Here is a 26,151-nt window from a genome sequence, read left to right on the forward strand (position 1 = left end):
GTTCTGGCTAGGACTTCACTGCTGTGTTGAATAAGAGTAGCGAGAATAGGCACCCTTGTCTTGCCTCAGTTCTTAGAGGAAAAGCTTTCAGTTTTTCCCCATTCAGTATGATACGAGTTGTGGGTTTGTCATATATGGCCTTTATTGTGTTGAAGTACTTTCCATTCATACCTAATTTATTGAGAGTTTTTTATCATAAAGGGATGTCGAATTTTATCAAATGCTTTTTCTGCATCTACTAAGATTATCATATCACATTTTGTCCTTAATTTTCTTGAAGTGATGTATCATGTTTATTAATTTGTCCAAGTTGAACCATTCTTGCATTCTTGAGTTAAATCCCATTTGATCATGATGTGTTATTTTTGATGTATTGTTTTATTCAGCTTACTGGTATTTTGTTAAGGATATTGGCATCTACGTTCATCAGGGATATTGGCCTGTAGTTTCATTTTAATGTTAGTTCCTTGTTTGGTTTTGGTATCAAGGTTTGCTAGCCTTGTAGATAAGTTAGGAAGAGATCCCTCTGCTTCAAATTTTTTGAATAATTTGAGAATTGGTATTAAGAACTTTTAAACGATTCATTAGAATCCAGCAGTAAAGCTATCCAGTCCAGGAATTTTCTTTTCTTTTATTCTTCACCTTTTACTTTAAGTTCAGGGGTACTGTACAGAATGTGTAGGTTTGCTACATAGGCAAATGTGTGCCATGGTGGTTTGCTGCACGGATCATCCCATTATCCATGTATTAACCCCAGCATCCATTAGCTATTCTTCCTTATGCTCTCATTCCCCCAGCACCCAACAGACCCCAGAGGGTGTTGTTCCCCCCATGTGTCCACATGTTCTCTTTATTCAGCCCCCACTTATAAGTGAGAATATGAGGTGTTTGGTTTTCTGTTCCTGTGTTAGTTTTCTGAGGATAATGGCATCCAGCTCCATCCATGTCCCTGCAAAGGACATGATCTCATTACTTTTTATGGCTGCATAGTGTTTCACAGTGTTTATGTACCACATTTTGTTTATCCAGTCTATCATTGATGAGCATTTGGGTTGGTTCCATGTCTTGCTATTGTGAATAGTGCTGCAGGGAACATACATGTGCTTTTTTCTTTATAATAGAATAATCTTTATACCTTTGGGTATATACCCAGTAATGAGGTTGCTGGGTCAAATACTTTTGGTCTTAGATCTTTAGGAATCATCACTCTCTTCCACAATGGTTGAACTAATTTACACTCCCACCAACAGTGTAAAAGTGTTCCTTTTTCTCCACAACCTTGCCAGCGTGTGTTGTTTCTGGACGTTTTATTGACTGTCATTCTGACTGGCATGAGATGGTATCTCATTGTGGGTTTGATTTGCATTTCTCTAATGATCAGTGATGTTGAGCTTTTTTTTTCATATGTTTGTTGGCTGCATGAATGTTTTCTTTTTGAGAAATGTCTGTTTATGGCCTTTGTCATCAGGTTGTTTGTTTTTTCCTTGTGCATTTGTTTAATTTCCTTGTAGACTCTGGATATTAGACCTTTGTCAGATGGATAGATTGTAAAAATTCTCTCCCACTCGGTAGGTTGTCTGTTCACTCTTCACTCTGGTGATAGCTCATTTTGCTGTGCACAAGCTCTTTAGTTTAATTAGATCCCATTTCTCAAGTTTTTCTTTTGTTGCAATTGCTTTTGGTGTTTTCCTCATGAAATCTTTGCCCATGCCTATGTCCTGAAACATATTGCCTAGATTTTCTTCTAGGGTATTTATAGTTTTGGGTTTTACATTTAAGTCTTTAATCCACCTTGAGTTAATTTTTGTATATGGTATAAGAACCAGTTTAAATTTTCTGCATATGGTTAGTGAGTTGTCCCAGCACCATTTATTAGATAGGAAATCCTTTCCCTATTGCTCGTTTTTGTCAGGCTTGTTGCAGATCAGATGGCTGTAGATGTGCAGTCTTATTTCTGAGTTCTCTATTCTGTTCCATTGGTCTATGTGTCTGTTTTTGTACTAGTACCATGCTGTTTTGGTTACTGTAGCCTTGTGGTATAGTTTGAACTCGTGTAGTGTAATGCCTCTAGCTTTGTTCTTTTTACTTAGGTTTGTCTTGGCTATTTGGGCTGGTTTTTTGTTTCATATGAATTTATTTATTTTTCTAATTCTGTGAAGAATGTCAATGGTAGTTTAATGAGAATAGCATTGATTCTATAAATTACTTTGAGCAGTATGGCCATTTTCATGATATTGATTCTTCCTGTCCATGAGCATGAACAGTCCTGCAATTTTCTTTGTTGAGAGACTTCGTACTACTAATTCAGTCTCATTACTTCTTATGGGTCTCTACGTTTTCTACTTCTTCTTGGTTAAATCTAGGTAGATTGTATGTGTACAGGAATTTTTTTCCTCTAGGTTTTCACATTTATTTGTGTATGTTGTTCATGGTAGTCTCTAATATTTGTAATTTTGTTGTGACACCTTTTTTTCATTTCTGATTTTAATTATTTGGGGTTTTTCTTTTTTTCTTAGATAGTCTAAGAAACTGTTTGTTAATATTATCTTTAAAAAATCAAATTTTTGTTCTTTTAATCTTCTGTACATTTCTAGTCTCAATTTCATTTATTTCTGCTCTGATCTTATTTCTTTCCTCCTACTAATTTTGTGTTTGGTTTGCTTTTGCTGTTCTAGTTCTTTGAGGTGTATTGTTATGCTGTTTGTTTGAAACTTTTCTAGTTTTTTGACATGAGGAAATGCTTTAGGTCATTGCTCAGGTAAAAGGTTTTATAAAAAAGGTCTCAAAAGTATGGTCAACAAAAGCAAAAAAAAAAAAAAAAAAACCCAAAAGGGATTATACAAAACTAAAAAGCTTCTGCACAGCAACGGGAACAATCAGCAGAGTGAAAAGGCAACCTACAAAAAGGGAGAAAAGATTTGCAAACTGTTTATGCAACAGGGGATTAATATCCAGACTACACAAGAAATTCAAACATCTCAACAGCAAAAATCAAACAATTCAATTAAAAAATGGACAAATAATTTGAACACACTGTTCTCAGAAGAAGACATAGAAATGCCCCAAAATATATATTTTTAAAATGCTCAACATCACTAATCACCAAAAAATGCAAATCAAAATCACAATGAGGTATCATTTCATCCCATTTAAGATAGTTATTATCAAATAAAGACAAAAAAATAATAAATGCTAGCAAGGATGCAGAGAAAAGGAAACTCTTATACATTGTTGGTGTGAACGTAAACCAGCACAGCAGCTATGGAGAACAGTATGGAGGTTCCTCATAAAACTATAAATGCAGCTATCATATGATTCAGCAATCACACTCCTGGGCATTTATCCAGAGAAAAAGAAATGAGTATTGGAAAGACATCTTAACCTCCATGTTTATTGCATTACTATTCACTATAGCCAAGATATGAAATTAACGTAAATGTCCAACAACAGATAAATGGATGAAGTATATGTGGTATGTATATGTTCTTTATACTCATATTGTTATGAGTATGTACATTATACTCATTCATAAAAAATAATGAAAATAATGAAATCTTGTCATTTGTGGCAAGTAGGTGGAACTAGAGGTCGTCATATTAAATGAAATAAGCAGGAGTAGAGAGTTAAATATTGCAGGTTTTCACTCAGATACAGAAGGTAAAAATAGTTGATCTCATAGAAGTAAAAATTTGAACAGAGGATACTAGAGGCTGGGAAGGATAGGAAGAAAGAGAAAATAGAGATTTGCTAAAGGATACAAAATTACAGTTAAGTAGGAGGAATAATTTTTAATGTTCTATAGCATTGTAGGATAACTATAGCTCACAGTAACATATTGCATACTTTCAAATACCTGGGAGGATACTGAATATGCCCAATGCAAAGAAATGATAAATGTTTAAGATTATTAATATGCAAATTAACCTGACCTGATCACTATACATTATATGTATCAAAGTATTACTGTGTACTCTATAAATACGTATAATTATTATATGTAAACTAAACAAATGAAAGAAAAAAATAGTATCAGAGTTCTTAATACACATGCAGTATAGTGTGGAAGGGAGGAATAGAAGCAAGAAATACTGAGGAGTTCAAAGTATTTCCCTATCTTGTTTTTTTTTTTTTTTTGTTTTTGAGACGAAGTCTTGCTGTGTCACCCAGCCTGGAGTACAATGGTGCCCAATCTCGGCTCACCGCAATCCCCACCTTCCGGGTTCAAGCATTTCTCCTGCCTTGGCCTCCCGAATAGCTGCAATTACAGACTCCCGCTACCACGCACAGCTAATTTTTGTATTTTTAGTAGAGACAGGGTTTCACCATGTTGACAAGGCTGGTCTCAAACTCCTGACCTGAGGTGATCAGCCTGCCTCGGCCTCCCAAAGTGCTGGGATTATAGACATGAGTCACCATGCCTGGCCTGTTTCTCTATCTTTTTAGGATCATCATCTTATTCTAATTGAGTGGGAAGGAAATGAACTGGAGAATCTAATAAAGGGGTTTGTAGCACGTATTAAATTGATAACTTAAATCCAGTGTCTAATTAAATTGAAAAATTCAGCAAAATTGACAATTTTTTTATTCTTTTTTTTTTTTTTTTGGTAGAACAATTTATTTTTCTTTGGATATATGCCCAGTAATGGAATTGCTTGGTCGAACAGTAGTTCTATTTTCAGCTCTTCGAGAAATCTCCAAACTGCTTTCCATAGAGGCTGAACTAATTTACATTCCTATCAAAAGTGTATGCGTGTTCAGGAAGGTAATTTTTTTCACTTTTATTTTAGGTTAAGGGATACATGAAAGTTGCAGGTTTGTGATATAGATAAACAGTGTGTCACAGAAGTTTGGTGTACAGATTATTTCACCACCCAAGTAATAAACATAGTACCCGATAGTTTTTTTGTTTCTCACCAGCCTCCTTCCCTCCACCCTTAAGTAGGCCCTGGTGTCTGTGGTTCCCTTCTGTGTGTCTATATGTACTAAATGTTTGGCTTCCGCTTACAAGTGAGAGCATGTAGTACTGGATTTTCTGTCCCTGTATTAGTTCACTTACAATAATGATCTCCAGCTCCATCTATGTTACTGCAAAGGACATGATCTTGTTCTTTTATGTCTGTGTAGTATTCCATGATGAGTATGTATACATTTTCTTTATCCAGTCTAATGTTGATTGGCATTTAGTTGGATTCCATGTATTTGCTATTGTGAATAGTGCTGCAGTTAACATATATGTGCATGTCTCTTTATAGTAGAATGATTTATATTCCTTTGGGTATATACCCAATAATGGGATTGCTGGGTCAAAGGGCAATTCTGCTTTGGTTTCTCTGAGAAATCACTGAACTGCTTTCCACAATGGCTGAACTATTTTATTACATCCCCACCAGCGGTGTATAAGCATTTTCTTTCCTCTACAACTTCACCAACATCTGTTATATTTTGGCTTTTTAATGATAGCCATTCTGACTGGTATGAGATGGTATCCCACTGTGGTTTTGATTTGCATTTCTCTAATGATTAGTGATGTTGAGCATTTTTTCATATGATTTTTGGCTGTATGTATGTCTTCTTTTGAAAAGTGTATGTTCATGTCCTTTGCCTACTTTTCAATGGGGTTATTTGTTTTGTTTTGTTTGTTTTTTGTGCTTGTCGATTTGTTTAAATTCCTTATGGATTCTGGATTTTAGACTTTTGTCAGATGCATAGTTTACAAATATTTTCTCCCATTCTGCATGTTGTCTGTTTACTCTGCTGATTGTTTCTTTTTATGCAGAAGCTCTTTAGTTTAATTATGTTTCATTTGTCAAGTTTTGGTTTTGTTGCAATTGCTTTTGGTGCCTTCATCATGAAATATTTCACATGTACTATGTCTAGAATGGTATTTCTTATTCAATAAATGATGCAAGGAAACTGGGTAGCCATATGCAGAAGACTGATAGTGGGTCCCTTCCTTATACTATATATATACAGATTAGTTCAAGATTGTTTAAGTACTTAAATGTAAAACCAAAATCTTTTCATTCTTTTAAATTTTCAAGACTATATGAATAGACATTTGTAAATGGATATAAAATGTATCTATCTGCAAACATTTTATCCTAAAAATCCCCCAAATTATTCATCTTAAAGATGAATAAAATGAAATCCAGAGAGTTTAAGTAATTTACAGAAGTAGGTGTAAAGCCAGATTTCCTAATAGCCCATGTAGAATAAAGAAGATGTCTTATTCACCTTACATAAAAGATGTGAAAGTATTACTATTTTTAAAAAATTTCCACTGCTTTCATAACTAGTTACCATTAGAGGCTTAAGCAACACAAATATATTATCTTGGAGTTCTATAAGTTGGAATTCTGACATGGGTCTCAGTGAGTTTAAAGCATGAAGTCAGCAAGGTTGTATTACTCACTGAGGAATCTGGAGAAATCCCACTTACAGGCTCATTCAGGTTGCTGAGAGGATTCACTTCTATGGGGTTGTGGGAATGAGGTCTCGGTTTCCTATGTCCATTGATGGGGGATTGCCCTCAGTTTCTACAGGCCTCCCACATTTCTTACTCCATGGTACCCTTCCTCCAAATTTGAAACCAGCAGTGGTGACTGGAATCTCTTTCATACCCCCTAATCTCTATGCTCTCCCTCTCTACCCCATTTCTCCTCTCTTTTCCTCCTCTGCTGCATCTCTCCAACTGTGGCATTGATTTTAATGTCTAAATAAGATATTTTGAGAGAAATGCAGATTTTTATTAAAACTATTCTCTTTTTTGTTAGAATTATCTCAAAGTATAAGGCAATTTATTATCAAATTCCACGAAATATTTTGGTTTTAAATTTTTCTTTCATTTTGTTGTCCTAAACCAAGTACACTAAAGTCAATCAAGTAGAAAATCAATAAGAGCACAGGCTCTTAAGCACTGTGTTTCAATTTTCAAGTGTATGAAATCTTGATTTTGTTGTCAAATGCTTCCTAGTATGTACTGATTTTCAAGTATATGGTTTGAAGGTTGGTGGTACTTAATAATATGTGTATGGAGAAAAGCTTTGTCTTGGCTTGTTGTGGAGATTTTGGAAAATAGAAAATTTCCCTGTTGTAGTGGCTCACATCTGTAATACTAGCACTTTGGAAGGCCGAGGCACGAGGATCGCTTGAGCTCAGGAGTTCAAGACTAGCCTGGGCAACATAGGGAGTCCTTGTCTCTACAAAAAAAATTTAAAAATTAGCTTGCTGTGGTAGCACACACTTGTAGTCCCAGCTACTTGGGTGGCAGAGGTGGGAGGATCTCTTGAGCCCAGGAGGTCGAGGCTATAGTGAGCCATGCTTATGCCACTGTACTCTAGCTTAAAACCCTGTCTCAGAAAGAAAAAAAAAAAAAGAAAAAAGAAAATAAAAGAGAATATTTGATTAAAGTAAAAGTATTACAATATTGATGTTGTTTATAATACTTTTTACCCTACACAAAATCCCTAGCAGTCTCATCTGTATCCATGACTTCAACGACAGCATATAGGCCTTAGACATATAAAGATCATAGATTTCTATTTTGTATTCAAAATCCAGCAACAAGCTTTTCTAATAGACAATTCCATCTGGGTGCTTCACAGGCGCATCAAACATCACCCTCTTGCATCCAGCTTTATTAAGAGCTCTGTCATCTGTCTGGTTGTCTAATCCAGGAATTCAGAATTCTTCCTAGATGTTTGCTTCAAACATCTTTTATTTTTTTGTCTGTCATGTACATTCCCACACTTAAATTTGACTCTGGAAGGGCTATGACTAAACAGACCCTGTCTTGCCATCATCAGTAGAGTTTGTGATTCCAGAGTCACTAATATGGCTAATATGGACTCAGTGGTTAGACCAGGAGTGGGAAAATATCTCTACTTAATAGACATGTCATAGGATAGATAATCATAACTTTTACTCTAGAATCACTAGCAGTAAAGTTGGCGTAAATGCCTGATAATAAAACCTAGATTTTAAAAATTGAGCTGAAGAATCTAGAAAGAGGGTCAAACTGATATGAATTTCACCCTGATGTAGAGCCAAATCCAGCTTTTGGAATTCCCAGCTAGAAGAGTCCATTAGTACATGTTATTTATTAAGCTGGTAGGAATTGGGTTAATGGAACTTGCAACTAAGTAATATTTAAATATAGACCTTGTCCAATTAATTATGAATTCTATGTCTTAAATAGCTCTCAAATCCTGGTTCTCTTTTCTGATGGTTTAGCCTCCTTAACCTGCTTTTTCCTGTGCCATCCTGTCCTTCCACAGGTACCTCTGAGCACTATCCTCTACATTGCACATGCCTCTATTGTCTGTAATGTAAAATGTAAATACTGATTGATGGATGACACTTACTGTTCTCATAACATTGCCTACCCATTTGTCAAGACTTTTCCTTTCTATTCAGTCTTCATTTTAAATCATAGTGAAACTAAAGTCTTTTCCTTGGCCTTCCATTCATTCATGCTTTTGGAGAAGTGTTTATGTTCTGTTTGTGATATCTTATTCTCCTGCACATTCATCTAGTGAATAGCTTCCCCTCATATAAAAGTCCTCTGGAGAAGATTCTCCTTAATGCCCAGGCAGTCTTACATGCTGTGCAGCTCTGCATGCTCCCACCATACTTTGCATATCTTTCCTTTATAGTAATTGTTTCTATGCCTGTGTGATGATTACAAACATGGATTGAGTATGTTTACCCTTTGTATCCTCTGGCATCTAATGCCCGTTTTTAAATAAGCTGAATAAATTAATCATCTGTATAAAGGTCTAACTCTCTAATAAAATAACTAGATTCTGAATGAATCATGAAATTAAATTTGAATGCTTATTCGGATAAAGGGGATTTCTGCAAGATTAGGACAGGAGGCAGATTTGGCCTTACAATATTTAATAAAACACAGCCTGTGATAACAGATGAAATCCCTGGATTCAAAAGAAAAAAAAAGTGGATTCAAGGTTGAGATTCCCACATTACTCCCTGCTTGACCTTAGGCAATCTTTTAATCTCTCTGAGTATTAATTTTCTAAATGGCAAAAAGAAAAGACTTTTTCCTACTTACAATAGGATTATTGTGATCAAAAGAGATAAATGTGGTGAAGTCACTAAGCACTCTGAAGGGAATTATACAAATATAAGATACTGATCAATTATGAAGATGGAAATTTAATATACCATGAATATATCATACAAAGAAATAGCCTGATGACTTGGATTCCTTAAGAACAAAATGTGAAAAATATAAATCAAATGCAGGAAGATGGGAAAGAATAGATGTATTTTAACTCCATAGTAATAAAGTGGATTTTCCTCAGCATTACATTGGGAAATCCAATGAATGTTTTATAAGTCATTTTGTGGAATTCTTACTTTTTCTTTATTATTTCTGCATACATAAGCTATTTGAAATACTAGAAAGACCTTGTCCAATGTTCAGCACTCATCATCTGGTGGGAAACATAAATCTCTAATATAATAATAATACTCATTGGTTAAAAGTCATTTGGATTCTTAGAAATGTCAAGTGTCTTCAATACATAGTAGTATTGCCAAGGAACCATGAAGCCTCCATAAATATTTATTTTTTAAGATTTAGTCATTATACATTTTATATAAACATTTAATAGGCACTTTCACTGCAATGAATTTGAAATAATTTAGGATGACATAGTAACTACAGAAAAGCTAAAGGAATTGGCAATGTAATAGGATATCCACATATTGTAAATAAGCATGATACTAAACCTTAGCTAGCAGACATCAAAACTTTATTTTTACTTATTATTTAGTCTCTAGAATCTGACAGTTACAATATTTTTGTTTTAAGTCAGAGAATATAAATTCATTGTTAAAGCATATAATCTGATTTTAATAATAACATGTGAATCAATACTGGTGATATTTATTGTGGTAGCACCTTAATAACATGAAGTCTAGCTGGCGTAAGTATAACATGCTTGTATAACCATGGTAATAAATAGATTTAAAAATCATTTCAGCATTTCTACATTTCCATTTTTAAGTCAAAGTAAAAATATCATGTTTACTTCTGGTAGGGTTAAGGGAATGAAATCAAGTTCAATTTAAGAAACAAATCTCCATTAAAAATTTCATATAAAAATATACTCTTAAAAAATGATATGAGCTAAATGATTATTGCCACTCTGATATCTAGCAATGTTTACATATATTTAGAAGATGTGGGCTTGAGTTTCTGCTGAGTCGATATTAATTTTGATTTGGTGTGTAAGTCTTGATATTTCTGATCAGAAATTTCTTATCTAACAGAGAAGTAAAATATATACCTTGAAGGGTTACACTAAAAAAGGTAATCCACACACATACAATGAAGTTTGAAAGTGTTTTGATAATGAAAGATGGTTTCCTTTTCATCAACTTTAAGGGCTTTTGTGTCTGTTTCTGGGTGATGTTTTTAACAGTTGTGTCCTGAAAAAATACCCTGGGCACAATAGGAATCATCTGAAAAACTAGACAGAACTACCTTAGCAGCCATTTTCTTAGCTGTTTATGCATCATCAACTTTTATTTATATATCCACATATGGCATCCCCCACTATTTTTTGTTCAATAAATCATTAATTAGAATGTACTGTGTGCTAGGAAATGTCCTAGGTCCAAGGCGACTTTAAGAAAGTGGACAGGAAAACAAAAACAGGAATAAAGCCCAACATCCTCCTGGAATACATCAAGCAGTGAGGAGGTAACCATTAATTTAAGAATTATGCAAATTAATGTTAAATTGCAACTATAATCAGTATATGAAAACAATTATTAAGTAAAAACTTATTTCTAATAAAATCTTACTTGGTTAAGAAGATTAGGAAAGAATTCCTAAGGCTAGAATATTAGAGCAGAGATTTAAGGGACATAGAGCAATTACAAAGGTGAAAAGGAGTGGGTGGTAAAGGGAAGAAAAGTGTTCCAAATAGAAAGAACAGCATGTGCAGGATTACTGAGCCAGAGAAAGCTGTATTACATTTGATAAACTGAAGATCATTCTGACTGGAGCATGGCAAACAAAAAAGAAAGAACAGTACAAAAGGAGAATGTTTTAATCTATTATAAGTCTTTTATGTTATTCCAACTCAGCAATACCTCTAAGTCCAGACCATCAATTTCTGCCAGTTATTCACTTTGCATCAGTAGCTTGACTTAATTTCTTGCACATGATGGTCAAATTATATTCTACACATGTTGTATTCCTGTGATGACCCAATATTAGTCCCCAGTATCTTCCATATCTTTTGGGTCAAGAAAGAAAACAATGACATAACCAGAGTTTCTTCTCCCCTTCTTCACTCCAATGCTAGTGCACTTTCTCAATTTAGCATGTTTAGGCCCTACATTATGCTAGTAAAGACCATTTTGCCAGGCAAAATTTTTCTTATATGTAATAAAGATTTCTCTTCTGGTGTCTCTAAAAAGTAAATGGCAAAGATGGTAAACTTTCCACTCGAAGAAAATAATGCAAACTTTTGATTATACTTGAAGCTTTGCTTTCATGTAAGGACAATCTGCACAACTACAAGAAATCCTCCTATGTTGTATGCACAGCCACTTTTAGTAAATTTAATTACATCCTTGAAATCTGAGTGAAGGCCTATAGGTCCTGTTATCCACAGAGGCAGTTTTCTCTTTCTTATTATAGGGATGAAGTGAAAGATGGATAATCGTCCACTTCTATAATATGCCAATGTTTCTAAGTTCTAGTAGGTTTTTTAGATCTTGCTAACTGGAAAACAGCCAAATACATCATCTTTGATGACTTCCCATTGAAGTTCATTCTCTGCCTTGTTAGTTATGACTCTGCATACTTTTAAGTTTACAACTTATTTGTTTCAAAACATACCAGGAATAACATTCCTAGTTAGATCTGTACTCAATTCAAAATTAATTTTGGACAAAATTGTGAACTATGCAAAATTATTCTTTGTGACTGTATAAACCAAGATTTGCAAAATTCAGATCTTTTAATGGTACTCTCTTCTTTTCTTTAAAGCCCTAAAGCTGATGCTGCTCCTTAATAAAATTCATTTCATAGAGTAATTTTTGAATCTCATCATTCTTTGTATATTTCTTGATTTAACATCTTCTGTAACAAAAAACCTTCTCTTAATTCCCTTCTGAATAGGTCATTGATTCTAATTTTATTCAATGAATAATAACTTTTACTAGCATTCCTTATTTTGATGGTCATATTGTTCTAGATCTGGCCAGTAGAGCTCTTTGAAGTGGACTCTGTATTCTTTAACACTGCCTCATTAATCTTTGAGTCCTACCTTACTGTCAGGCACTACAAATAATATTTCTGGCATAGCTTTTATTTTTCCAGTCTCTGGTCTGGAAACAACTGGTTCTCGTGATAATAATTGATTTAGGAAAAAGTCATAAATGAATATTGAAACTAATGTTAGAAGTTTGAGAAGTAAGGAGATATTGGCATAGTCTCAAAGCACTCCTTCAAGTATCTTCCCACAAGATGTTTATTATTTGCAATGGGAAAATCGAAACTTTAAAATGAAGTTGCAATTATTACACTACCTTAATAAAGTGATCAAAGTTGGTCCATCACCAGTAATGGACAAATCAAAATCATGTACCTTCTGATATAAAGCATCATTAAAGTGGTGCTTTTCAAAAACATATGGAAGCATATCTAATCATTAGGAAACATCACATAAACCATGCCCAAAGGATAATCTGCAAGATAACTGCTTACTCTGAAAATGCCCATCTCTTGGTACACAAAAGAAACAGGGAAGATGTTTTAGATCAAGGAGACTAAAATGACACAACTTAATATAATTCATAATCTGGACATTTCTTTTGCTATCAAGACCATCATTTGAACAATTGCTAAATCTGATTAAATGCTGATGATTATATATTATTTCATCATTGTTATTTCTCTGATTATGATAAATGGACTAAAATTCTGTTCAGAAGCATCTTGATTTTTAAGAGTAGGCAATAAAGTTTTAGAGGTAAATAGGTACTTTATCTACAATTTTCTTTCTGATAATTAAAAAAATTATCTATCTTGAGAGTATGGCAAAATATTAAAATTTGGTAAATCTAGGTAAAGAACAAGTAGAAATTCTTTGTATTACTTGTAACTTTTTAAGTCTAAAATTGAATATTACACAGTTATAATTAAAGATAAAATATAAAGGAAAATATTTAAAGTCAGTACTTTTTTATTAAAAAGTGTAATTGCTACTCAGAATGACATATGCAGTGAAGTTGAACATCACAGAAATGCTGTGGTTTTTTTTTTTTTTTAAACTTTAAATAATTAACAATCCCCACAGGCAGCTAATCATTAATTCATTTATTTATTTTTTGTAATTCTATTGGTCATAAGAAATTATTTTCAATTTTATGTGGTTGGCTTTAATTGGAACTATATTGGAATTTTTGAGGGATTAAAAAAAGTTCTGGGAACTCAGAAAATAAGATAATTGGATCAGGTGATGAATTAAAATATGAAGGAAACAGAGAAGAAATCAGTGCCTACTAACCAATTTTAGCATCTTACTGACATTAGCAGAAGAGAACTCAGTGGAACTTTTGCTATTAATTACATACAGTCCAAAGTGGCAAACGTAAAAAAAAAGAAAGAGCTTAAAACCAACTTAAATCACGTTATATTTCTCATTAGACTTTCTTCCCCCACAAATGATGGCACATATTTTTCTTCCTACTTATCTTCTACCTACATTTGTAGGACCCTAATGGACATTGATGTTTCTCTCCAGAGCAATCTGTTCAAAAAAACTATTGCTAAACTTTAACAAATGATTCAGGGTTTGTAAAAATACATGCAGTAAGATATTTATTTTTCCTTTACGGATTTGAATGTTTTCTCTAAGCATTACTAAACATGAAATAAAGATGGCAAATCATATACCCTGGTAGTTTGCAACTTGGTATATAATTGCAGGAATTTTGTAGCTACCATTTGGTATAGCAGAATATATGAGAGAAAGTTTATTTTCAAAGGAATGCTTAGGAAACTTAAGCATTTTTTTGAAAAAAGAAAATCAGCCAAAATGATACTAAAATTAATTATAATAGCACACATATTACTAAAGGTAAATTATATGTATATGTATAATTTATATAATTTTATGTATATATATTATCTATATAGCTTAAATTATATTTTGAAGCATTTTTCCTTTGGTTACTATGTATATAATAAATATTATGTGTTTACTTTAACTGGTAAGTTGTCCTTGTCTATTTTCCCCATGTACAAACTAAATACCTATTAATTAATCACTATTCCCTTAAAATATAACTGATGAATATGTTTTGCTCTAAAATTATACTAACATGACTTTTTAAAAGATTTATGAATTACTGCACATTCTACAATGTAAAAAATGATTTATGTAAACTGAAAACACTTTCTAGAACTTTGGCTCCATTTGTTTAATTTACATTATTTTGTTTTGTTTAAATCTTTAAACATATGTCAGTTATTGAGATAATTAAAAACACACTGCATCCTTATGGAATTTAGTGTTCAAATTCAAATATGTTTATTTATATGCATTTTATATGCTACTCTATAAAGTAAGTAAATAAAATTTTTTCTCAGGTGTTTTTCTTAAGTCATTTGTTAGTTCCCTTCTAATTCAAATACATTGGCTCAAACCATTTCATAATACACCCAGTGAGGGTATAATAGCCTGTTTTTTCCTAGTGTTCTTTGTCTTCACCATGTTGACAGAATTTCATCTCCCTTCATCTTCACAATCATGCTTTGTTTAGGCTTTAGTTCCTGGAGAATTCCACAGTCATCTGGGACCTGTTTTCATAGGTCAATCAGGCCAATGTTGACTTAGAATTCAGAAATACACTAGTGAGGCTACTGATCTCCTACTCAGGATAAATTAGTGCTTCTGATAGTACTGCTCTGGAAATAGTAACAAACAATGGGCCATGAAGCTTAAGGTGGACAAGGTACAATATAAAGTATAATGGGCAGAGATAAAATTACAAACCAGTGGAATCAATGCTTTGGCTGTTTTCAAAAGGTCTGTATATTGTTTAAGATAACTAATAATGTGATTGACAAGGAAAGAGACTGGAGAACAAGGTCAGAAAAGGGAAATTTCAGAATTGTTGCATCAGTTTTAGTAGCAGTAAATTTCTGGGTGTGGCAATGGGAGAGGTAACTGAGAGTAGTGGACAAGTTATAAGGAAACGAATGAGGTAGTCATAGATAACAAGTTAAAGATGTCATATAGGGAATAGAAATCCAATGTCTTTGTATAGTAAGAGAAAAGTGACACTGAAACAATAACTATGAGTCAGGAATAGGATGGCCAACTCACGGTTTCACAACTGAAAGTCCCTTTTCCTGAAACCCCCTGCAGTTTCGGGCAAACTGGAACAGTTAGCCACTGTATTAGTTCGTTTCCATGCTGCTGACAAAGACATACCCGAGACTGAGCAATTTAAAAAAGAAAGAGGTTTATTAGGCTTACAATTCCACATGACAAGGAGGCCTCATGATCATGGCGAAAGGCAAGGAGGAGCAAGTCACATCTTACATGGATGGAAGCGGGCAAAGACAGGGCTTGTGCAGAGAGGCTCCTGTTTTTAAAACCATCAGATCTTGTGAGACCCATTCAGTATCACAAGAACAGCATGAGAAAGACCCACCCTCATGATTCAGTCATCTCCCACCGGGTCCCTCCCATAACACAAGGGAATTATGGGAACTACAAGATAAGATTTGGGTGGGGACACAGAGCCAAACCATATCTGTCACCTTAAGTGAAGTATCACCTTAAGTGAGGTAAGAGACCAGCAGTAAAGAAGTTAGCAGCTTCATAGGGAGCAAATATTTTGTAGGAAAAAGGTGTGATTGCCAGGAAATGGCAATGAAAGGGAAAAGGAAAACTTCTCTCTCCTTACAGGTTTGACTTGGGATAGAAAAAACAAACCTACCTTGAAAAGGCCAGTGAAGTAGTTTTTGCAGAGTGTAATGAGGGCTAATTAACTCAAGGCTATATAGGAATGCTGTGGCAGTGTTGAGGAAAAAGCAAATGTGCTTAGGAAAAAAGAAAAAAAAAAAAACAGAAGTCAATGAGTGCATAGTTCAAGGGTTTTGGAGAGAGAAGAAAGGATGGAGGAATAGAAGAGAGAATCAATGAATTTATGAGAAGTAATAGAATGTAAGTGCAGGTGACATACAAGGAGCTAAATGACAAATGTTGACTTTGATGGTGACTGTGGTAAACATGGAGAAGCACTAGAATAAATTGTTAAGTCTCTTTATAACAATAGTCATAAAACTATGGTCTGAAATGTTTTTATTTGATGGTATGTTGGCTTCTGAGTCTCTACTCCTTGGGCTGTACAAGGTCTTTTTTCAGTGATATTGTGAGAGTTCCCACCAACTTCCTGAGGTTGATGTGAGCAGAATCAGAGGAGCTGCTTCTGGAGGCCGCGGCTCTAGGGAGGGTAGAAGTGTTGTTGCCTCGGTTTTACTGCAGGAGTTCCCCCTTGCTCTGACCTATGTCTATTATGTGGGCTAAAGTTTACCTATTAACCTATTAGAAGGTAGACAGCTTACCTGTAGTTCATCAGTGTACTAATAGCAAATTCCTGGTACTAAACTCTACTTTTTTTGTTTGTTTGTTTTATGGTCTCTGGGGTCTATTCCATAGGAAATTGCTGTTTATAAATAACTTTTATTTTTCTTTACCTTTCTGGTTGATGTTGTACACAAAAACAATCAACGCATATTATGACATGCTCTTTAAAATAACAATTTTACATTGTAAAGATCTCAAACAATTTTAATTTGCATGAGAAAATGAGAAAGTCTTGACCTTCACACACTTAAAGTGACTTTTGCATGTGCATTTCTACAATTCATCTAGGTGTCATAAGGAAAACTGTTGTTATTTTATGATTTGCTTAGAATTTTACAGTTTTGGAACTTTGGAAAATGAATGCTAGGGAAATCACATTCGTTAGCTACTGAATATTTAAAGATATTACATCATGCTGATGTAATAGGTAAAACATTGCTTGTGGATTAAGGGACTTCTGGATCATTATTATAAATTCTTTTTCACATTATCTTGAATTAATGCTTGATATCCACACTTAAAATAGCTTGGAAATTTATATACCATCTTCTTATTATTAGACCTTTCAGATGTGGTCAGAAACTGCAACATTATTTACTAAAACAAAATAAGTAGATAGATTTTTCTACTAGCTAAGGATAAATTTAAAGCACAAATGTTCAATGACAGAAAATAAAACTTACCTGAGCCACCGTCATTTTATTTTTATTTTCCCCAAACAACTCCTTGGTAGACACTAGATTGAGAGAGAGCTTAATATAATTATGTACCTGTGAAATTATTACCAGCTTTGACAGAAATGCCTCTGAGAAATTTAACATCTTAATTAATGTCAAGAAATCTTATTTGCCTTTATAAGGAGGAAAAAAAAAAAAAGTCCAGAAGGGAGTATCTGTGCACATTAATATTTTTACATTTTAAAATTCCCAACATCTTGATTTTTCTCTGGAAGCCATTATAAAATACATGTTCTATGTCTGATAGAACAGATATATAGGAAGAATATGAATAAATCACAGATTCTTAAAGAACTAGTTGTGAAAATTCAAGGGAAATAATCAGTTAAGACACAGTGAAATCAAACAATTGACTACCTTCCAAAATATTGACATGTATTTTCTGGGTGAATTTTGTGTTGCCTGGAGTTTGGATGTTAGCATTAAAGACTCAAAAGTATAACAATTTCAGCTTTTTTGAAGTTGATGCAGATTTCAAAAATGAATTGCACTTAATCAATGCAAAATAGTGGTGTGGATTACTAGAATGACATTTTTAAAACAGCACAAAATACAGACACTAATACTTGTATCAACATGGCCAAAAAATTTTCTGCTTAGGGAACCTGTGTGGGAAAATAGATTATAATACAAATAACAATTTGTGTGAATAATAAATGTAACTGTTACCAGAACCCAGGCACCTGTGCATGCATAATGAATATATTTTCTTTCTATGGCAAGCAATCCTCCATGGGAAGTGTTTTTTTATGGTCTCTGGGATCTATTCTATAGGAATGGTAATCTCTGGGGTCTATTCTATAGGAATAGTAAAGAGAGGGCAAGGAAATCGGAACAGTGGAAGTCTGTTACTAGAGGGGTGACCTTACCAGTAGCAGATAAGTCTGTTGTTAATGTCTGCTCCCTTCTGGACCTTGTTTGTAGTCATTGCTGATGTTGGTTTTTGAAGAATCATTGTTTTCATGGGCCTGAGAGTTGCTACCCCTTTTTCTGAGGGACACAGTTTCTTTTCTGATAGACATTCAATCTGGTTGAAGTCTAACCTTAGAAACTTTGATGTCGTTGTAACTCTTTACATTGAATTTCCATATATTAAGTGCCAAGGTATTTCAAACATGGCACTACTGACAGTTGAGGCTGGATAATTCTTTGTTATGGGTGCCTGTTTTGTGTAATGTAGGATACCTAGCACTTCCCTGGGCTCTCCTCTACTAAATGGCAGTAGCAACTGCCTAACCCCTTCAGTTGTAACAACCACAAATGTCTTCAGACATTGCCAAATACAGCCTGGGGTGAGTGGCAAATATATCCCTAATTGAGGACCTTGATGTAGTCTGATGAATTATATATTTGCTTCTTAGATTAGAAAGCAAAAGGACACCAAACTTCTATATATTTTTTGACTTCTTATAATTCTGTAGTTGCCATATACTAACAGCATGTGCTAATGGCCTTTTCTTTTTCCTTTCTTTCTTTTCCTTATCTTTTTTTTTTTTTTTTTTTTTTTTTTTTTTTTTTTTTTTTTGAGACAGAGTCTCAGTCTGTCACCCAGGCTGGAGTGCAGTGGCATGATCTTGGCTCACTACAACCTCCAACTCCCCAGTTGAAGCCATTTTCCTGCCTCAGCATCCCAAGTAGCTGGAATTTCAGGCGCACACCACCTCACTCTGCTAATGTTTGCATTTTTAGTAGAGATGGGGTTTTACCATGTTGACAGGGCTGGTCTCGAACTCCTGACCTCAAGTGATACACCTGCCTCAGCCTTTCACATCCGAAAGTGCTAGGATTGCAGACATGAGCCACCATGACTGCTGGCCAATGGCCCTTTCTAAACCTTGTGGCTTTTAGTACTGAATTTGGTCTATACTTCCATAAAGTATAGATTTATTTTTTTTTTTACCTGGAGCATTGGCTCATGGAAAGCCACAATGGGAGAACTGCTTGACCCGAGAAGGAGTTTGAGAGTTCGAGACCAGCCTAGGCAACATGTCTCTTTAAAAAAAAAAAAAAATTAATTGGCCAAGATGTCTTCTTTAAAATAACCATTTCCATGTTGAATACCAAAAAGAGACCAAAGGGAGTAAAGAACAAGCTGCATTTTCTTTTGGAATTAGCAAGAAAAACATATTAAAGATATCAGTTAACACTATAGGCAATTTGGAAGGAAAAATCTTCAGAGTGTAGACGGAAATTTCAAGAGAGCAACTCGGGTTATATGCTCTCACAACCCAGTAGCAAGAGAGATAAGGAAATGTATAGAGGCAGGCAGTTGTAGTAATAAAAAGTTTGTACAAGTCCTCCCTTTCTCTTACAAAGTAAAGACAGAGTGCTGGGGTCATATATGAAGATCTGTTGCTGAGCCACAAACAACAGGGTCACTTTTTCTTTTTTCTTCTTCTTCTTCTTCTTCTTCTTCTTATTTTTTTTTTTTATTATACTTTAAGTTCTAGGGTACATGTGCATAACGTGCAGGTTTGTTACATATGTATACTTGTGCCATGTTGGTGTGCTGCACCCATCAACTCGTCAGCACCCATCAATTCATCATTTATATCATGTATAATTCCCCAATGCAATCCCTCCCCCCTCCCCATAATAGGCCCCAGTGCGTGATGTTCCCCTTCCCGAGTCCAAGTGATCTCATTGTTCAGTTCCCACCTATGAGTGAGAACATGCGGTGTTTGGTTTTCTGTTCTTGTGATAGTTTGCTAAGAATGATGGTTTCCAGCTGCATCCATGTCCCTACAAAGGACGCAAACTCATCCTTTTTTATGGCTGCATAGTATTCCATGGTGTATATGTGCCACATTTTCTTAATCCAGTCTGTCACAGATGGACATTTGGGTTGATTCCAAGTCTTTGCTATTGTGAATAGTGCTGCAATAAACATACGTGTGCATGTGTCTTTGTAGTAGACTAATTTATAATCCTTTGGGTATATACCCAGCAGTGGGATGGCTGGGTCATATGGTACATCTAGTTCTAGATCCTTGAGGAATTGCCATACTGTTTTCCATAATGGTTGAACTAGTTTACAATCCCACCAACAGTGTAAAAGTGTTCCTGTTTCTCCACATCCTCTCCAACACCTGTTGTTTCCTGACTTCTTAATGATTGCCATTCTAACTGGTGTGAGATGGTATCTCATTGTGGTTTTGATTTGCATTTCTCTGATGGCGAGTGATGATGAGCATTTTTTCATGTGTCTGTTGGCTGTATGAATATCTTCTTTTGAGAAATGTCTGTTCATATCCTTTCCCCATTTTTTGATGGGGTTATTCTTTACAGACTTTTTTTGAGTCGTTTATTTTCTTTTGCCTAATTATTTTAACAAAATGTTTAAGATCTTTAGTTATTCTAAATTAAGCCAGCAATATGTGAGTAGAAAAACTGGGAAGATTTAACATTTCCCTAAATCTACTAAAGTAGAACTTAATATTTTCTTAGACTGAATGTATATACAGAATTTGAAATATTCACTTAATAAAATTAACTCTATTCTTTAGAACTTAATACATATTTGCTACATTATCTTCCCTTTCCTCTCTCCCTTCCTTTTTCCTCTTCCTTCCTTTTCCCCTTATTCCTTACTTTCTAAATGTTTTTTCAGAATTATACTTTGAAATAAGTCTTCAATTTTATTGCAAGTTGCCTTAACTTGTGTATATTCTTAATGACTTTTTCCATCTATCTTCTGCATCAGTACTACTACTCAGCTATAATTTTATGTCTCCTGATGATTAGAATCCTTATTTCTTCTTTTCTCTTCCAAGATCCCATTTCGATTTTCTCAATGTATTGTGTTTTGATTAAGTCAGTATTATACTTTGTTACCTATTAGTGATAAATCAACAAATATTTACTGCATTTGAACTTTATGTTAGACTCTCAGTTAGATGGAATTGGACAGCCTTCATGGGTTACCTGTTAAGAAGAGAAATATTATTACCCAAATAATTGCATACACAATTCACTTTGATTGAATTAAATGAAACTATTTAATAGAAAGAGCTGTCACGTAAGGCATAGTAGATTCTATTAACTACTGTTACCAATTTTTCTCCTTTCCTAAGCTCATAGCTTTTGTCATGAGAGTTGTTTTGGCCAAAGTAATATGAAAGTGTGTCAGTTCCAAGTTAACACAAAGTATGATTCTCCTCATTCCTTTCCCCAGCTTCTAGCAGAATAAGGATTTTGTTCTAGATAGCCCCCTGGTCAAGAGTAATAAGAAATTTAATAGGCAGAGGTACCTTATCTGACCCCAGTGTAAGAACCTGAGATAGAATCACTTGAAGAGAACCAATCTTGTAAGCATGATAACAAATGCGTATTGTTTCAAGCTACTAAGAATTTGTGTAATGTATTTTTTGGAAAAAAAAAGGGGGGGAGGGATTATAAATTTAATTTTTTAGAAAAACAGGGAAAATGTATCAGATTATTATACAAGTGTTGCTGCATGAAAATGTACTTTAATGTAACTGAATATAAAGATGACAAACATTCATTTTATTATATCTATAGTAATTGTTTATGCTTTTCCATTTGACTATTTTCAAAATTCTACATATCATTATTTCTTCTGTTTCAGTTCCAATGCAATGGCAGCGAGTAAAAGGATTTGTTAAAGCAAGTCTTTCAGCAGTGTTATGTTGTTTCTTCTTTCAATCAGGGATTTGCAGATGTGATAGATCACATCATATCAGTTATAAATATTATAATCAACATACATTTTTAAAAGAGATATGTAAAAGTAGATATCAGAAAGGGGTTGAATGGTATAGTGGTCTAGGCAGAGTGAGAAACTCAGATTTAAAGGAAACATAATTTAGGTTATGTTTATGGCCCTTCTTACTGCCCAGAAATTATATAATGTTTTATCAATCAATTTTTTCTACCATTATTCTAGTTGGCCATTTTATATATTCTCCTCTTTCCTTTAAACTCCAACATAGCTTCATACTCAGCTTATCACTTGCCTCCTATTTCAGTGAGAAAATAGAAGCAATTTAAAGAGAACTCCTCAACCTTTCACTTCCACACACGCCTCCTACTTGTGTCTGTGTCCACTTTCTGCTTTGCCTCCAGTTTTATGGACAAATTGTCCACACTCTCAGTTACAGTCAAACCCGCTATCTTAGTTAGGTTTTTTCCCTCCAATAAAACCCAGATTCTGAAACAATGCTTCACTTTCTGGCAGTCTATTTGAGAAATGATCTTAGGAAAGAAAGTAAAGGAATGAGGAAAGTGGGAGAAGAAAAGGAGTAAAGTCAATGAAAAGATTTTAAGGAGCTGGTTACCACATTGGGTATGTGGGATCAATCTGCTGGGGATCCTTTGAAAGATGCCTCAGAATCGCTTCTCTGCCTTTTGGCTAAGATCAAGTGTGAAAGATGCCTCAGAATTGTCTCACCAGAATATTGGAAAACTGGAGCATTGAACATGAGATCTACTCTCCTAAGTTGCCTGGAGTGTTATCCCTGTACTTTCCCCTTCTCCCACCACAACTACCCCAACTGGTACCCGGCAGTATTCTGTTCCCTTTCTTGTCTTCTCACTTTGCCACAAACTCCCTCTTTTTTCTTTCCTTCTAGAATCCATTTAATCATTTGGCCTATTTTTTTTTTCTCATTGTCTTCTAGCTACTGGCCTATTCCTTTCTAGCCTGTTGAGAAAAATTCCCTGAAGCAGTTTACACATTTGCTGTCTCCAATTTTTTTTATTCTCAAATTTTCTAATCAGAATTCTGCTTCCACTGTTTCATTAAAAATGTTGTAAATAATCAATCATTAATCGCCACCAATATCAGTCCTCTGTGCTCACCTCGTTTGATTACACAGTTTTCTTAGTTAGCTCACATTTTTTAGCATGGTATCAAAATTAAAATGACTCCCTAGCATAAATATTCAACGTGGCCTCTCTTCTAACCCCTAGACTTAGTTCTTTAAATGCTTACTTGATAACTTTAACTGATATCTTAAAAGTATCACAAACTATACCTAGCCAAAACTAAATTTCTGAAGAATTCCCACTTCCCAACCCTCCTCTTTCTCTCACTGTTCAAATCAATAAACAAAAACTCAAGGTGTCCACTTGCTCAGGAAAAAAGAAAGCCAAATTTGATTCTTCTCTTCTTTTTCATCCCTCACATCTGAGATTTTAGCAGAATGAGTCAGATTTAAATTCAGCATATATTAAGATATCACTACTTATCAAAATATGCACTGCCATCAATTCGCCACAGTCCACCATAACCTCTTCTTGATTATTCAAATAGCCTCTGAACTGGTTTCCCTGCTTTTTAGTTTCCAGTCTTATGCAGTCTAGTTTCAACACAGAAACTAGACCAATCCTGCTAAGTAAAGATCATGGCATATTGCTTATTTATTTTTCCAAAATTATCCCAGGACCTATAAGACCCAAATGACCTTACTCTCTGGCCTAAGCTCCTATAGCACTCACTCTTCCCCAGTTATCTCTGGTGAAGACACCGACTTCTTTGATTTTACTCAAACATATTAGACATACTTTTGCTCAAGGCTTTTGGCATTTTACAGTTCTCTCTGCCTTAAATACAATTTCCTTGATAAATTAATATATTGCAGGGCCCATTTCTTCTTTACCTGAGGCCATTACTTAAATGTAACCTTTTGAATAAGTCCTTCCAGGCCACTTTATCTGAAATTTTCATAGCCTCTTACCAACTCATTAACACATTTGTTCTTTTCCCTGCTTTATTTTACTTACTTGAACTTATCACTACCTATCATGCAGAATAATATACTTATTCCTTGTATTTATTGACTATTTCCTTCACTACAACATAAAATCCAGGAGACCAGGATTTTTTTGTCTATTTTGTTTTGTCTGTTTTATTTACTGCTGCCGACCTTTGCACATAGTAGGTCACATATGTATATACATATGTGTGTATACATGTGTGTATATATGTACACACACACATATATACACACATATGTATATCTTAAATACATGCATATATAAATGAATTAAGAATATACCAAGAATATTAATAGTCATTAATAATTCATATTTATTAACTATGTAATTATTATATACTATACATTATACTTTAATATATATTAATGATCAATTACATGAATATATGAATTATAATAATTAATAAATAATAGCAATCAATAATGATTAATATTAATTAATTGGTATATTAAGTGATTATCACCATTAAATCATTAAATTATATTAAATAAATATGTCAATTAATATATTAATATTAAAAATTAATAATTAACTCAATATTTGAGAACATTAATTTTCAAATTGTTTGTTATAAAATTGTTTCTATCCTTATATTTAATTCCCTTAGTATCTGTAGTTAGTCTTCTGTGTTACAAATCTTGTCAATGCTATTTGCTTTTTAACCCTAAGCTAGAATTGTCAAATACGGATTTATTGTATTGGTCCTTTCAAATTTTGATTGTTTGTTTATTGCCTCACCTGACTGGAAAAGTGTTGACATTTGTGTTAGTTGGAATTCTCTGAGAAGCTGACTCCAAAACAGGATTAGCAATGGGAGAGATTTATTAGGAGCAATGCCTGTTAGGGGACATGAGGGGAAGTGTAGAGTCTAGCTGAGCTATCAGGCCACCCTGTAGTTTTAATTTCAACAGAAAGAGTTTCAATTTCAACTGAAAGAAAGGAAGCTTAGGTGGAAGTGTATTCGACTGTAGTGCAATTCTAAGGAAGGTTTGGCAAGGCTATCAGAGAATTCTTGAACTAATGGCACCCCTCAGGGGAATGCCACTTCTCACAGAAAGAGAACTGCCTTAGTATCCCAGCTGCATTCAGCCACTGGAGGAGCAAGCCCTGCAAAGTGTGGCTTCAGCAGGAATGCAGTTACGGACTTTGAAGAGCAGTCATTGGGACATCAGCAATTACACTCCCAGCAGGGCAGTCAGAGATCACTGAGACACATTTTTATGACCACATCATATTTGTTTTCTATTATATGATATTTTGCTTTTTAAAAATCAATAAATTTCTTCAAATTCTCATAATTTAATTTTATTTGTTTTTCAAATTTAGTTAGCAATTTGAATAGAAGATGAAAACTTGCCACATCACATTATTTGAGGTCCCTGAAATGCTCCTATTTCGAATAAAAAAATAAGATAAGACAATTTGCCCTACCACCCAACACCAAACAACCAAACACACTCCACTGCTTTCCTGCTCTTTGGCCTCTCCTCTGTATTTTGTCAAGTGTCTAGTCACCAATTATAACTGTCCGCATCTGCTGTGTGCTGGTTGGGTTTCTAGTCTTGGCAGTGCAACTCCATATTCTGACCACAGGACCCTACTGCCCAGTTGGATGGTTCAGTTTCTGTATTGTCCCTTTGCCCAGCCTTCACAGGGAACATGTCATGATGAAAAAGTCACTTTTCCCTTCATCCTCCTCCTTCTTACTGCTTGGAATATGGGTATGATGTCTGGATTTGGCAGCTGTCATGTTGTGACTATGAGGTGATAAGCATACATGCAAAAGCCAAAACTGTAAGAAAGATATGGAAGAAAGAATCCAGGTCTATAGTAACATCTTTGAATAATAATATCAGGCCTAGGCCAACAAACTTGGGACTTTCTATCAAATGAGAAAAATAAACCCTCATTAGTTCCAACATTTTGGTTTCCTTTCAAAAAGCTGAAGGTATTTCTAATTTATATACTAGTGAAGCAATAGGTGGTATTATTTAGGTTATAAGAAAATGGTTGTAGCATTTTCATAATTTAGG

The sequence above is a fragment of the Rhinopithecus roxellana genome, chromosome 14 (genome assembly GCF_007565055.1).
Source record: "Rhinopithecus roxellana isolate Shanxi Qingling chromosome 14, ASM756505v1, whole genome shotgun sequence".
In the NCBI taxonomy this organism is placed as follows: domain Eukaryota; kingdom Metazoa; phylum Chordata; class Mammalia; order Primates; family Cercopithecidae; genus Rhinopithecus; species Rhinopithecus roxellana.